Source organism: Onychostoma macrolepis, chromosome 20 (genome assembly GCF_012432095.1).
Source record: "Onychostoma macrolepis isolate SWU-2019 chromosome 20, ASM1243209v1, whole genome shotgun sequence".
Taxonomy (NCBI): Eukaryota; Metazoa; Chordata; class Actinopteri; order Cypriniformes; family Cyprinidae; genus Onychostoma; species Onychostoma macrolepis.
In genome coordinates, this window is record NC_081174.1 from 13,919,890 (window position 1) to 13,934,977 (window position 15,088).

Here is a 15,088-nt window from a genome sequence, read left to right on the forward strand (position 1 = left end):
CTCAAAAAAAAAAAAAAAATCTTACAATAGCAAACTTCTAAACCGCCTTCTTCAAAGTATTTTTTATTAATAACAAACATATCGCACAACAATTTCAAGAACAATTACAAGAAAATACAGATAAAAAAAATTCCTATGGCTCTTTGTTGTTTATAAATCAAATGGATTTTCGAAGGAGTCTAATTCATTTTTATTATAGGGTAAAGATGGGATACAAATTGAAAACTTATTCAGCATATATAACCTAAAATTTGATAATACACTCTTGATTATACACTATTTTTAAAAATAGTGTGTAGCCTAATACTGCTGGAATCATCAAATATATGAAAACCAATAAGCGGAACACTGGCGGCATTGTGTCAGGTAGCCCCGCCCATACTGAAATCTCATTGGACTGATTAGCATCACACATGTTGATTGATTATAGATGTTTAGAATGGGATTTTCTGTGACAAAATCTTAAAGTTACAAAATTAATACTATTAATAGGCTACTATATTAAAATCACTGCTAAATACGTTGCGAAAATACAAGGTATGTGTTTTAATGTTTAACTTTAACGGTCTTCAGCAGCAGCATGGTGTGAGTTTGAGGTTAAAGTTAAACATTAAAACATACCTTGTATTTTCGCAACGTATTCAGCAATTGGCTGTGTTATTGTGATTGATTGCGTTGCGCCACGCCCCATTTTATCCTACCTGTCATTGTCCTACCAGGGCTTACTGCGCATGCGCACATCAATATTGCGTCCCTTTTCTCACGCTGAACAACAACTGTATTTGCATTACTGTAAGGGGTAGGTTTAGGGTTGGGGTAGGTGTAGACAGTAATAAAACACAATCTAATAGGTAGAAAAATTAACTTATTGTTGGTTTCCTGCCATAGCTTTATTCCTTCTAGCCATAACCCTGAACAACACATAATTACTGTATTTGCATGACTGTAAGGATAGGTTTAGGGTTGGGGTGGGTGTGATGGAAAAGCTGTATAATTTGACAGGTAGCATTTTACGTTGTTGATTATTGTACTACCTACTGTTTTAATGGGAGGTAGCAAAATCTGACAGGGTAGCAGCACAAATCAACAGAACTGCTTGCCACTGCAAATGTCCTCACTCATGGAACTCATTTCAAACATTTCTCTTTGTGTCGCTCCTGTTAAGGAAAGCGCTGTGACAATTGTGATGATTTTGTTTACATATGTTATCGACTTAATGTGAATTTTATGCCATCAGCTCAGCATTCATTTTCTTGCTTAATAGTTGCATAAAATGTCAATAAATGAGAGGAATGTTTCAGTTGTGTAGATGTGGATGCGTAGATGACACTAAAGCCAAGCTAAGCTGCTAGAACCAATACTTGTAATCAGTGCACATGAGACTGCAGGTGTCAACAAGGGATTGTCCTCCCTTCCTGTTATCTCCAGGTCTAACCACTCAAACATAGACTGTGGCATGACATCTTTAGGTAGTCTTTTTTATATCTATAGCCACAACTTACCATCTGTCTGTGTCTAAAGAATTATTATCTAACCATATAATCATAGTATTTTGCAAATGTGCATCAAAAGCGCTCTTTTAATTCTTTAGTAGGCCTCTTTTGCATTTGAGCCTTTGGAATAATAATCATATTATAATAATTTCATGGCATCATCATGCTTTGACTGCTATGAAGTATATGACGGGTTTTTTTTGGGGGGGGGGTTCCAAATTGTCCTGCTGAGACTGGTCCTGGTCCAGTAATTCCTGCTTTCACTTTCACTCTGCTTCCAGTGCCTCAGGGCAGGGCACTCGGAATCTGACATGTAAGTGATCATTTGTTTCCTCTTTCAAGCTACACCAGCTTCTGAGCATCTCATGATCAGCATGTGGGTTTGTGTTACAGATAAGGGCTTCTTTTTCCACTGCCCTTGGCTATGGATCACCCACACTGACGTGCTTGTGTTCAGATCTTCCTTAAGTATTTTGAGTTTGCCCCACACTGTAAGCGAAGCTCCTTGGGGTGTATCGCATTGAAATGGATGCTGTGAGTTCCTGGATTGAGGTACTGTACATAACAGATGTTATCACTGCAGACCTGAAGGCTGAGTTTCTTGGAAGAGGTGGATTTTATGAATCGTGACTTGACTTCAATCCACCTACAGCATTCCTCAAAAATTCTATAGTACAACCAGCGCTGCGTGCAAAACTTGTTGCCAGGGAACGAGATGGTAACAGGTCATGGAACACCCCCTCAGGGTTTTGTTCAATGAGATGCAAGTCTTCCTGTCTGTCTGTTTTGCTTCTTTAGAGCATTTGCTAACCTTCAGCGTATCTTCTAGTATTCTTCATTAACTGAACATCAGTTATTGCATTTTCCAAGCACATTTTTACTCATTTTGGATTTATCAATGTACATCACGTCAATGGCATAATGCACATCTATTAACTTGTTCGTCAATACGTTACAAATGCAATGATGAGCGATGAATTTTTAATTTCTGAATTAAAATTCATTTTAATATTTTTGGGGGGCATAGAGTAAAAAATATCAGGTTAACACAACTGTCCTGACATTATAATGAAGCCTTATTTCCTAAAAAGAAAAGAAAAAAAGTAAAGGTAAAAAAAAAAAATAAACAAATTATTGTACTGCTTATCAAAATTGTATACCATATCTGAACTATATATATGTATATAAAATCACATAAAACAAATAAGTGCAGTCACACTTTATTTTAAGGTTCAATTCTCGCTATTAAAAAAACAATATGACTTTTGCCTCAATAAACTCCTAATTTGCTGTTAACTTTAGTAATAGTTAATAGTTAGTAAGGTAGTTGTTTAGTTTAGGTATTGGGCATTAGGGATGTAGAATAAGGTTATGCAGAATATGTGCTTTACAATTACTAATAAACAGCTAATATCTTAATAATAGGGATGCTAATAAGCAACTAGTTAATAGTGAAGATTGGACCCTATACTAAATTGTTACCATAATTGCTTAATGGTTACACAACATGACACTTTTGGAGTCTTTTTCTTGAAAATGTTATAAAGGCTTTATATGGTATAAAACCATATGAAATCAACATGAATATAAAAAGACATTTCCAAGAACTTTTTAAAAGTTTTGTCCTTTTTTTATCATGAATACCCGCATTGTTTTTTCAAGTATTTTGAGCCAAAGTATGTAAGCCTGTTTCTTGAAAAAAGTAAAATAAATAATAGGACTTTTTAGAATTCTGAGATTATATCTTTTTCCCCCCTAAGGATAGTGAGATGAAAAGTTGCAATTGCTCTTTTTATTATTTTTGTATTATTATTCCATGTGGAGCAAACAAGCTTCTGCAGTAAAGAGTGTAGGGTAATGTAATGTTTGTAGGTAATGAGAAACCCTAGCATACACCACACAAGCCCATCACAACATGATGTTTCCACTATGTCACTACTGATGATGAAATAGTAATGAGCTCCTCTTACGCGTCATAGCTCCCAAATTCGTCCTGAGTTTTGCTGAGCACTTTCATATGTAACCCGACACATGGACCTCTTACAGCTCGCCCATTGTGCTTTAGCGTGAGAGGCCATCTGTGCAGCTGGCTATGGGTGCCTACTCCCTTTCTCAGAACACTCCCAGGTGTGACCAGCTCTTTGAAGAGCAGCGAGCATTGTGCCCACCTCTGGAGTTATGACTGGCAAACAAAGAGCAGGAGGACACACAATATGATTCCAACACACTGTCCATCTGTATGCTAATGAGAAATGGTGTGCGCACGGGGGCAGTGAAACAGGATATGACTGCCCACTCTGTGTCCTGAGAGCCTTTTGGCTTGGAAATGGTGGTCACCAAACATGGCGTGGTCAACAGGTGTCGAATTTTTGCTTCATTGTTGCAATTCAGATCCTGAATGAAAAATTTAAGCAGATCCCTGTGGAGGAATCTCATGGATGAGGGCATCAGTAGTTTCCTTCATTTTTTATTAAATAATAATTAAAATAAAGGTAAACAAATAAATTCTGTTCTTTCTATTCTATAAAATCATTACAGTGCAGCTCAACTGTTTTCAACCTTGATAATAATAAGAAATGTTTCTTTAGCAGCAAATCAGCATATTAGAATGATTTCTGAAGGATCGTATGACACTGAAGAGTGGAGTAATGGATGCTAAAAATTCTGCTTTTCCATCACAGGAATAAATAAATAATAAAAAATAACTTAAAAACAATATTAAAATATTGAATTTCAATTGATCAAATAAATGTAGCTTTGGTGAAAATAACATTTTATACAAATGTTAATAATAAATGCAGCAAAAAATTAAAAAGCTTTTATATTATTACAATAATTAAAAATACAAAATTCTGTAGCCTCTAAAGCATCAAATTTTCATTGTGTCATCATTTTGTAACTCAGCTACAGACATGTCCTGGTCATTGTTTGTGCAGGGGTCACTCTTCACTGTTTCGGGTGACAGGAATGATGCATGTTTTGACTCAGAGTGAGGCTGTGAGAACACAAGGTCCTCTCTGCTTATCATAGACATTGTAGATATTTATGAGGCTTCGCTGACTACACTCCCCTGCTGCTCTGTCTCCTACAAAGTCGACTTCTTTCTATCTTTCTCTCCCTTTCTGTGTGATAGGCAAGAAAGGAGTTCTGATTCCACTGTCTACTGTTAGACTCGGTGAACCCTCTTTGAACCAGTGGACGGATGTGGGGCTTGGAATGGAGCAGAATAATAACAAGCAAACAGGGGAGTCACCATTCCGACTCTGTTGTAGGATATCCTGGATGAGTGCATGTCGCTGCTGTTTTTGGGCAGTCAAAGCATGTAGATTTCGATATGCTCTGCTCTCATGAGATTCAGAAGCCAGTGTGTGATGTCATAAACAGGACGGACATCCTGGACATTTCCAGCCCAAATATAACCATTTCACGTATGGAAAAAATACCCATCTCAAGTGGAGGTTAATACTGCTTTTTAGTACATAAGACTGAAACAACCCTGAAAAGATTAAGGCATGAGCTCCAGATGTGATTATAATAGCATAAATCTATTGTTTAGCATTCACACATAGCACAGCTGAAATATAGTAGATGAAAAATGAATAGAGGTAAGCGGTAAATATGAGTTGGGAATGGGATATTCAAAATACTTGAAAATGGGGGATGTGGATAATAAACAGATATGTGTCCCCCTTGAATTAATTTGACAACAAAACAATCCTCTGTGCAGATGTATTATGTCTTTAATGACACAAATAGCATAGGCATGTCCCTGCACTCTGCCCTCTTCAGAGACGCACATGAAATGAGGGTGAAGAGTCTCTTGATTACACACAACTCATCAACATTCTCAAGTGGGCTCTAATTATATATTGTTAGCATAATTTATCAGTTGCTGCTGCTCCTCATTAAACATGTCCAGGGTGAATGTGAAATTGTTTTGAAACAAATGTGCAGCTACATTACATTATTATGTACAAAATACATTAGAACATTACTGTAATGTAAATTATGTATTTGGCTATGTGTTTTATTTGAGTATATTTTCAAAATACAAACTTTTATGTAAATGTTTTCTTGACGAATAAAATTTAAATAAAATCTTTCTATCTATCTTTCTATCTGTCTGTCTGTCTGTCTGTCTATCTGTGTATCTTTCTTTCTATCTATCTATGTGTGCATCTCTCTCTCTATATATCAATCTATCTATCTATCTATCTACCTATCTATCCATCTACAACCCGATTCCGGAAATGTTGCGATGTTTTTTAAAATTTGAATAAAATGAAAACTAAAGAATTTCAAATCACATGAGCCAATATTTTATTCACAATAGAACATAGATAACATAACAAATGTTTAAACTGAGAAATTTTAAAATGTTATGCACAAAATGAGCCCATTTCAAATTTGATGCCTGCTACAGGTCTCAAAATAGTTGGGACGGGGTCATGTTTACCATGGTGTAGCATCTCCTCTTCTTTTCAAAACAGTTTGAAGATGTCTGGGAATCGAGGTTATGAGTTTCTGGAATTTTGGTGTTGGAATTTGGTCCCATTCTTGCCTGATATAGGTTTCCAGCTGCTGAAGAGTTTGTGGTCGTCTTTGACGTATTTTTCGTTTAACGATGTGCCAAATGATCTCTATAGGTGAAAGATCTGGACTGCAGGCAGGCCAATTCAGCACCCGGACTCTTCTACTAAGAAGCCATGCTGTTGTAATAGCTGCAGTATGTGGTTTTGCATTGTCCTGCTGAAATACACAAGGCCTTCCCTGAAATAGACATCGTCTGGAGGGGAGCACATGTTGCTCTAAAGCCTTTATATACACCTTTCAGCATTCATAGTGCCTTCCAAAACATGCAAGCTGCCCATACCGTATGCACTTATGCATCCCCCATACCATCAGAGATGCTGGCTTTTGAACTGAACACTGATAACACGCTGGAAGGTCTCCCTCCTCTTTAGCCCGGAGGATACGGCATCCGTGATTTCCTACAAGAATGTCAAATTTGGCATCGTCTGACCATAGAACACTTTTTCACTTTGAAACAGTCCATTTTAAATGAGTCTTGGCTCACAGGACACGGCAGCGCTTCTGGACCATGTTCACATGGCTTCCTTTTTGCATGATAGAGCTTTAGTTGGCATCTGCAGATGGCACAGCATATTGTGTTTACTGACAGTGGTTTCTGGAAGTATTCCTGGGCCCATTTAGTAATGTCAATGACAGCATCATGCCGATGAGTGATGCAGTGTCATCTGAAGGCCCGAAGACCACGGCCATCCAACAAAGGTCTTCGGCCTTGTCCCTTATGCACAGAGATTTCTCCAGTTTCTCTGAATCTTTTGTTGATGTTATGCACTGTAGATGATGAGATTTGCAAAGCCTTTGCAATTTGACATTGAGGAATGCTGTTTTTAAAGTATTCCACAATCTTTTACACACTCTTTCACAGATTGGAGAGCCTCTGCCCATCTTTACTTCTGAGAGACTCTGCCTCTCTAATACATCCCTTTTATAGCTAATCATGTTACAGACCTGATGTTAATCAGTTGCTAGATGTTCTCCCAACCAAATCTTTTCAAAATTTCTTGCTTTTTCAGCCCTTTGTTGCCAACTTTTTTGAGACCTGTAACAGGCATCAAATTTGAAACAAGCTCATTTAGTGGATAAAAGTGTAAAATTTCTCCGTTTAAACATTTGTTATGTTCTCTATGTTCTATTGTGAATAAAATATTGGCTCATGTGATTTGAAAGTCTTTTAGTTTTCATTTTATTCCAATTTAAAAAACGTCCCAACATTTCCGGAATTCGGAATAGTCTGTCTATCTATCTATCTATCTATCTTACTATCTGTGTATCTATCCGTCTGTGTGCTCTATCTGTTTGTGTGTCTATCTATCTATCTATAGGTTAGTTCTTTATTGGTGTTGTAGTATTTGTATTGCAGAGTGCAGTGAATCTGTGAGTTCTCTTTCCTTGTTACAAAGTGTCAAGGTTGATTGGGCTCATTGTATAAGGTCTAATTGTAAAGATTATTGAGCAGAGCAATCTGCACCTGCTCTGAAGGAGCGAATCAGTCGGGGGTGTGTCAGGTCATTCTCAAGGGCAGACACAAGAAGCCTACACACACTGCAACTTGTCATTACAGACAGCCCATTGTTCTGGATAGCCTATTTGTTCAATCATCATGAGACATATCTGAAGCATTGTTTTGGTATTAAACCTAATTTCAATTTGAGCACTGAATAGTAAGTTTACATTTTTTACTAGGCTGCATTCAGAGGCGGCCAAAGTACACAACTTCCTTACTTGAGTGAAAGTACAGATACAACTGGTCAAATAATTCTCCACTACAAGTGAAAGTTGTAAAGACAGATTTTTGACAATTTTGACAATAAAATAATGTTTCGATTTATATACTTCCCTGACCAGTTTTGAGCAGTAATTTACCAGTAGGCCTAAGTTTATATATACAGGTGCATTTCAATAAATTAGAATGTCGTGGAAAAGTTCATTTATTTCAGTAATTCAACTCAAATTGTGAAACTCGTGTATTAAATAAATTCAATGCACACAGACTGAAGTAGTTTAAGTCTTTATCCCTATTCGGACTGGACTAGTTTTCTAAACTACGTTTGAGTTTCGATTCTTATCACCTGACGTCTGCGATTTTCATGTACCAATTCGGACGGGACTAACATCTCTGTGTTTATTACAGAGGTGGGAGGGGCTGTCTTGTACATCTGGGCGTTTCAGAGGTCACGCACTCTGTTTGCGTGCATTGCGTGTCATTCGGATTGATTACCATTAGTATAACAGTTTTAATATAAATACCATGGTGAAGCTATATGGCTAGTATAGCAAAACCATGTTAATGTGTGGTTGCTTTAGTTTTACTTATTTGTAGTAAACCCGTGTTTAATTTTCATAAAGGTGCATATGTAATTAAAACATTATGTAATTGAGGGCAGAAATGAACGCAAGTAATTTTACCTGACGCAGATATTACAATAGCCAGTCTGAATGGTTTACGTGATCTGACTCTTGATTTTATTATTGTTTTTAATTTATTTACTTATTCTTTCCTTGCCGGGAGGCAAATATATCAAACATGAGCGCGGTAAGAGCGTCTATGGTAATTCACGTTGGCCAAAACACACAAGGAAATGCGGTGTGAAAAAAAATCTCACCGGCAATCACAGACATTCGCATTCGGACGGGATTAGTTTTCTCAGAGGATCACTGAGTTTTCTGAAAAACAGTAGGTAATTTGCTCTGGAATTATTACAGAGGTTGTGTGAGAAAAACACAGACATGGCAGATTCGGACGGGATTAAAACCACCAAGTACGTCTGTGAAACACACATTTCTCTAACGACCCCCTGTAAAACTAGTTCCGTCCGAATAGGGCTTTTGGTTCTTTTAATTGTGATGATTTTGGCTCACATTTAACAAAAACCCACCAATTCATTATCTCACCAAATTAGAATATGGTGACATGCCAATCAGCTAATCAACTCAAAACACCTGCAAAGGTTTCCTGAGCCTTCAAAATGGTCTCTCAGTTTGGTTCACTAGGCTACACAATCATGGGGAAGACTGCTGATCTGACAGTTGTCCAGAAGACAATCATTGACATCCTTCACAAGGAGGGTAAGCCACAAACATTCATTGCCAAAGAAGCTGGCTGTTCACAGAGTGCTGTATCCAAGCATGTTAACAGAAAGTTGAGTGGAAGGAAAAAGTGTGGAAGAAAAAGATGCACAACCAACCGAGAGAACCGCAGCCTTATGAGGATTGTCAAGCAAAATCGATTCAAGAATTTGGGTGAACTTCACAAGGAATGGACTGAGGCTGGGGTCAAGGCATCAAGAGCCACCACACACAGACGTGTCAAGGAATTTGGCTACAGTTGTCGTATTCCTCTTGTTAAGCCACTCCTGAACCACAGACAACGTCAGAGGCGTCTTACCTGGGATAAGGAGAAGAAGAACTGGACTGTTGCCCAGTGGTCCAAAGTCCTCTTTTCAGATGAGAGCAAGTTTTGTATTTCATTTGGAAACCAAGGTTCTAGAGTCTGGAGGAAGGGTGGAGAAGCTCATAGCCCAAGTTGCTTGAAGTCCAGTGTTAAGTTTCCACAGTCTGTGATGATTTGGGGTGCAATGTCATCTGCTGGTGTTGGTCCATTGTGTTTTTTGAAAACCAAAGTCACTGCACCCGTTTACCAATAAATTTTGGAGCACTTCATGCTTCCTTCTGCTGACCAGCTTTTTAAAGATGCTGATTTAATTTTCCAGCAGGATTTGGCACCTGCCCACACTGCCAAAAGCACCAAAAGTTGGTTAAATGACCATGGTGTTGGTGTGCTTGGCTGGCCAGCAAACTCACCAGACCTAAGAGAATCTATGGGGTATTGTCAAGAGGAAAATGAGAAACAAGAGACCAAAAAAATGCAGATGAGCTGAAGGCCACTGTCAAAGAAACCTGGGCTTCCATACCACCTTAGCAGTGCCACAAACTGATCACCTCCATGCCACGCCGAATTGAGGCAGTGATTAAAGCAAAAGAAGCCCCTACCAAGTATTGAGTACATATACAGTAAATGAACATACATTCAATTCACTAAAAAAAAAAATTTTTATTGGTCTTATGAAGTATTCTAATTTGTTGAGATAGTGAATTGGTGGGTTTTTGTTAAATGTGAGCCAAAATCATCACAATTAAAAGAACCAAAGACTTAAACTACTTCAGTCTGTGTGCATTGAATTTATTTAATACACAAGTTTCACAATTTGAGTTGAATTACTGAAATAAATGAACTTTACCACGACATTCTAATTTATTGAGATGCACCTGTATATATATAGTAAAGTGAGGGCAGCGATTTTTGACAGATATATTAGCCTACCATTTGTATTGCCATAGTTTAACTACAAAAATCTAACTATAGTTAATATAATGAAACAATGGTAAATTTGTGGTTACTGAAGTTTTACTACAAATAGCATATGGTTACTATAGTAAAAACACGGTTAATTTTCCAAAGGGCTTTAAAGAGTTAACACATGCCTTTTTAGAGCGCTTTTAGCTGTGCAGTAGCGCGGACGTTTACATTAGTTTAGTGGGGAAGATCCCGAGGCTGCCAGATTTGCGTAAAAAAAACAAATCAGCCAAATGTCCATTCAAAGCTAGGCGGAAAACTGCAGGCTTAGAAATACTGTAAGACTTGGCAACACAGGAAGGTCCTGGCAGATCGCAGGCCGGATTTTCGCAGGGAAAAAAAAGGGTTCAGTGAATCTGAAAATGAACACACTGTAAAACTGCGACATATAACGACTTTCTACTTGGGGACCTTGATATAAATGTAGTTGAGGAAAAAGTACGATATTTGTCTTTCAAATGTAGTGAAGTTAAAGTCGCAAGTTTCCAGAAAAAAATAATACTCAAGTAAAGTACAGATACTCAAAAAGTGTACTTAAGTACAATACTCAAGTAAATCTACTTCGTTAATGTCCACCTCTGCCTGTGATTTACATACTTGTTACACAAGCACACACTGACTGAAGATGAGCTCTGTCTGTCCTAAGATGCATCCCTTGTTTAGGTTACAGTGCTAGAGGAAGTAATGTTTCCTCGGAGATAAGAAGACTAAGCAGGGATCAGTGATCAGGGTGTGGGGAGTCACAGCTTCGTCAGGTGTCGGATGCCCTCGTGTTATGCACCACTGCAAATATGCACACCACTTTTACCATGCAAGAGGTCACAGTGAGAGTGCTTGACAGGGATTTGACCCCTGAAAAGAGATATTATTTTACAGTTTACTTTATACAATTCCCATCAACACGTGATATATTTTTCTCAGTCAACATTATGATTCAGATGATGAATGTTAGTTACCAATAACAAATGAGAAAAGTACTTTAAAACACATAACAAGGAGTCATTCACGTTATGTAATGTGACATACTTCACTAGTTGTCTATCATGTCTTCATAAATGAGGCTTTAGTGTCCAACGGCTTACTAGGAGAATCGTTTTTGGAACGTGAAGAGTGAGATTCCATTGAGAACAACCGATGCCATTTCCTCATTCTTCTGTTTGCTCTTTTAAAGTTAAGGGAGGATAAGTAGTTTATTTCAGATTTTTAAAGCCACATATAATTTGTATTTTTTCCCTTGATACCTTTCTGCTGTAATGCCTCATTTAAACTCATCTGCTCTGAAAAAAAGACATTTGTGACACATTTGTTATTATGGACATGGGCTAAAAAAAACTTAAAACTCACTGACCATTGACTGACAGCCTCATGCAGGGTGTCACACCTCCACGGATGACATTAGTTAATGTCAGGGCTGGCAAGATTAGCCTTTTGCATGAAATTATATGTGAGTCACGCTTTGTAAGGATTATGTTCAGATTAAAGTAAATTGCCTCAGGTTATTGGCCAGGTATGAACAAAGGTAAAGCAAAAAACAGATGTAAAACCTGTACTTATTTTTTCCCACTTTTTTGCCTAAGGTAAAGCAAATAAATAAATTAAAAAACAAAAACAAAATAGGGGTATTGCCTGTACTGTTTTCCCTTAAAGGTCAAGCAAAATGAAAGGCATAATCTGTTCTTTTTTCTCTTTTCCTTAACAGTAAAGCAAAGACTAGAGGCATAACCTGTACTTTTTATTTTACTTAAAGTATCAAAGTATTTGGTTGCCTATAAAATTGATTTTGTTTGCATTTGGTTGCAATCAAATTAAAATCCTCATTACCATTTAAGAAATTCTCATGAAGCAATTATAATTCAGTTACTGAGTATCCTGCAGTTACTTTACACATTTATATGGGAAAATAATGGTAAGGATGACAAAAATTAGCATTGTGTTTTTCTTCATCAGATCTCATGTAAATATTCTGCTAATCATGCCTATATTTTGACACATGATATTTGAATGGTTGACATTTTTTACTTCATGAGTCCAATATATGTTAACAAAAGATGTTGTTTAACCTCAAACTAAGACAAAAACTGGAGGGCATATCAAAAATATGTTATGAAGAGCATTTGTGAAAAAAGATAGCAACTTCTGTGTGACTTGATACGAAGAGCCCAGTGTCTAGCGGCAATAAATCTGTGTGATTTTCCTATCAATAATTTCTCACCTTTGGGAAATCTACTTATATCACATTTAATTTCCAGTGCTTGCTTTACAGTAAAATCATAAGCCTATCGCTATGGAAACAAGCTTCAGTAATAAGGTCATGCATCAAATATAGGGATAAAAATTGAGCACAGCAATTCAAAAAGCAAATGGATCCCATTTGATTTATAACCTGTCAGCAAGTACAAATGTTGCTATTTGATGCCCTGTTTTTTTTTTTTTGTTTTGTTTTGTTTCTGCATGGCTGAATGATGCTGTCACTTTAACATATGGTTTTGTCAGAATCGCAACAAGGGATTCATTATTTTCTGATATCCCAGTCGCAGCTGCCTTTTAGGAGGAAATGAGCAACTAACAATTGTGAAAGCCATTAAAGTGGGTCAAGGCCATGATTGGAGATAAAAGGGAATCAATGCATTGGCCATAGGTTTATATGCGAGGCCTCAAAGGAAAAGCCATGAAATATGGATGAGGGGAGCCACCAAAACACGCCTGCCAGCACCACCATCTCTGTCCGGCAGTCCAGCACTCCCCCTTCCCCCATCGTCTCCAACACAAATCTGTTATTACCCACCCCTACCTTCTTCTTCTTCTTTTCCTCCAGCCTCCCCCAGTATTTAAGTAATCGTTGCATTTATTTACAGCGTGCCTAGTGATACGGCAGTTGCCAGGTGAGAGGGTGTTGGGTGGCATAAGAAAACCAGAGCCTGTTAGGCCACACTGCCTGTCTGCGTTACTTCATGCGCTCACAAAAGCATGCAGCCTGCCTTTTAATACAAATCAGAAATATTTAAAAGTGATGGAAGAGCTCAGTACTGCTCATTTGTATGATTCCTTTATTTGACACACAGTTCAGGTCTCTCAGCTTTTATTAATGAGCTGATGATATAAATCAGGTGTGATAAATAAGGGAGATATGCAAAATGTGGAGTGTTGAGGTATTATCCAGGACCAGCTGGTCTAGCTGGTCTGTCAGCCTGGCCAAGCTGGTGTTCAGCTGGTCGGCAAGCCAATCTCTTAGCTGAAAGATGCCCAAAACGCTTCTAAAACCAGCCCTCAAACCAGTTTAGGCTGGTTTAAGATGTTTTCAGGCTTGGTTTTAAAAGTAATGTTTGCCCAAAAATGAACACTTCTATAGATGAGTTTTTCTTCATCAGAACAAATTTGGAGAAATAGCATTACTTGTTCACCAATGGATTCTCTGGAGTGAATGGGTGCCATCAGAATGAGAGCTGATAAAAATATCACAATAATCCACGAGTAATCCACACGACTCCAGTCCATCATTTAACGTCTTGTGAAATTAAAATCTGCATGTTTGTAAGAAACAAATCCATTATTAAGCATTTAAACTTTAAATCATTCCTTCTGGCCATGGTCCATAATTGTGCTTCCTCCTGTGATAAAACAGTTTGGACTCTCACTCTGACAGCACCCATTCACTGCAGAGGATCCTTTGGTGAGCAGAAAAAGCAATGCTAAATTTCTCCAAATTTGTTCATATGAAGAAACAATCTTATCTATATCTTGTTCGATGACCTGAGGCTGAGGGGTCAGAAAATTTTCGTTTTTGGGTGAACCATTCCTTTAAGATGTTTTATTCTTTTTTCTTTCAAGGATTGAGGATTGAGAACCACTGCTTTAGGCACTAAGGTAATTATAGCTTTAGATTATACCTTTTTTTCTGTAAATAGTTTAAATATAAAGGCTTTTCGATGTTTGTCTTCTGTCTTCTTGGGGTCTCTCTTTTCAGGTTAATGCACATGTACAGTAGAGGGCGCTCTCACCTGTGTCAAATCACACTAGCAGGCTGAGCACGCATCAGGACATTGAACTGCAGCGAGGATATACGGGTTTCCTGAGGCTCGGACTACTTTACGTGGTTTTGTGCTTTTCTCATAATATTTTCAATTGTGAATTTCAATCAAATTTTAAAGCACTTCATTGACTTGACTGTTTTACATGTAATATTCCCAAAGCATCAGTAGCCTACACACAATGATAGGCTACTAAAGAAATAATAAAATAAAGTAATTTTTTATAAAAATTATAATCACAATATGAAAGGAATTCAAATCAAACACTAAGTTAATTTAGAATATGCCAATTTAAATGTTAGGATATCCCACAGTGTTTAAAACGAATATGGTTGATGGATAGATACATTTCCAGCCAACGGGATCATGTTTGAGTGCTTAAAATGCAAAATCTGTTACATTTGCTGTGTGATTGTCGCTGAATGTATTTAGTAACCATTCAAATAACATACAAATTCTGTTACAAAAATGCCAGAATTCGTGATGGAAAAAGACCACGCGTTTTATTGCTCGTTGTGAAACAAGGGAATAGACAGCGTAAGTTTTTGACAATGCTCCGCCCTCGAGTGGCGGTTGGCCAAACGAATCAGCAGGACGTTTTGTGATTGGTTCAACCAGCTGTC